Below are 1,585 nucleotides of genomic sequence, written 5' to 3' on the forward strand. Positions count from 1 at the left end.
AGCGCCGCCCGCCCTGGCCCGGGCTCCCGGCACCGAGAGCAGCTAGCGGCTGGCCTCCGCCTCCCTGCGCTTCCCGGGCGCAGCCGACCCCCGGCCGCCGCGTTCACCTCGCCGATGCGCGGTGAGTTGTGGTCCGAGAGAACGGGCGGAGGGGACTATGCCCTCCGGTCTCCGGGAGCGCGGGCTGCGGTGGGGACCCCAGCATTTGGGGAGGTGGCCTCTGCGAGCTCCCTAGTTCCAGGAGGAGGGCTCGGGACCCGGGTACAAGGGCTCCACTCCGGGCTGGGGCCGCCTCTCCGATGCCCCCTCGGGGATGGGGCGCAGCTGTCTGCGGATCTGGGGGAAAGTGGGGTGGGGGCTGCCCTGATGACAGGTGGAGTTGCCCCGATGGGGACGGCGATACCCGCGTGCTCCCTCTGCGGAAAGGCTAGGTGGTGGGGGTGCGGGCCAGGGTGTGCGCCTTTGCCCCGTGGTCCTCGGCCGGAGGGCAGCGCCAGCGCGCCACTAAGGCTCCCTTCTCTGAACCGCGTCCGGCCCCGGCACCACCTTCGCCACTGGCTGGAGCCCGAGCACCTCCCGCCAGAAGCAGCCGCCGTGGTTTGCGGTGGCGCTGCAGGTCTGGGGTCTCTCCACAGCTCCGGGACCTGGGGTCAGGTTTTCTTAACACTTGGAACCATACCATCCCCGAAACCCTGGTGAACCGAGAGTCTCTAAGGAATCTGTGTGAGCGCTCGTGTGGCGGGGGAGGTTCCTGCTCCGGGGTCGGATCCCCGAGCCCGGGCAGCCGTGTCCCCTCCCCGCGCGGGGGCGGGGCCGAGGTGGAGGCCCGACTGTGCGCTGCGCCCCCGCACCTCGCGCTGTGAGGCTGTTTGTGCTGAGCTGGGGCAGCAGTACGGCGGCGGGGAGTCCTGAGCCCAAAGGACGAGCGCCCTCTGCCCCTGGCCCTGGGCGATACTCGCAGACAATCTTTTCTGCAGGGGGCACCTGGTTTCTTCTTGCTTCGTTTACTACTCCTATCCCTGACTAGGGAGAAAACTGGCTTTTGGTGGCACCCTCTGAGCTGGGCTTTCAGGGTTAGGGTACCCCAAGTCACATGTGTGGCAGTGTGGTAGCCATCCTGCTGTGAGTCTGTCTGCAGGCGTGTGTGTATGTGTGCTCACAGTCATCCGCTCTCTCTGGATGTTGGACTTAGGGCAGACAGGCAGGCCAGTACTCTGAGGGTGTCCCTTCTGAGCACCTCAGACCGCTGGAGCGTCTCTGCAGCGGAACCTAACATCTAACCAGCCCTGGGGAGAGGACTTCCTTTCTCCCTTCTCATGCCAGCTCTCTACCTCTCAGGGTGTCTTGGTCTTGGTCCTCTTTCCCCTGGGCTCAGTTCCCCTGTGCACGGGAGGAGGTAACAGGCCTTTGGTGAGGAGCCGAGAACTCTTGGGAGCTTTCCTGGGCTTCTATAGGAGCTCAGAGATGGGAGGTGGGGCAGGGTACATTGGATTACAGAGGACCAACACAGGCGGGGTGTGTGTGGGGCGGGCACAGAGGACCAGCACAGGCAAGTGGGGGGGGTCACAGAGGACCAGCACAGGCA

General features: G+C 65.8%; 1 protein-coding gene across 2 annotated transcripts in view; it reads left to right on the forward strand.

Annotated features, from left to right (window-relative positions):
- Positions 1-1,585, forward strand: part of Grm4 (glutamate metabotropic receptor 4) — a 94,556-nt gene that overhangs the window by 6,592 nt on the left and 86,379 nt on the right. Inside the window, exon 1 of one of the 2 annotated variants that reach the window (XM_005360385.3) lies at positions 7-121. The exons of the other annotated variant lie outside the window; for it this stretch is intronic. The gene's annotated coding sequence lies outside the window, so the exon portion shown is untranslated. Of the gene's footprint in view, positions 1-6; positions 122-1,585 lie in introns of those variants that run through there. 2 annotated transcript variants of the gene reach the window in all.

The sequence above is a fragment of the Microtus ochrogaster genome, linkage group LG2 (assembly GCF_000317375.1).
Source record: "Microtus ochrogaster isolate Prairie Vole_2 linkage group LG2, MicOch1.0, whole genome shotgun sequence".
Classification (NCBI taxonomy): domain Eukaryota; kingdom Metazoa; phylum Chordata; class Mammalia; order Rodentia; family Cricetidae; genus Microtus; species Microtus ochrogaster.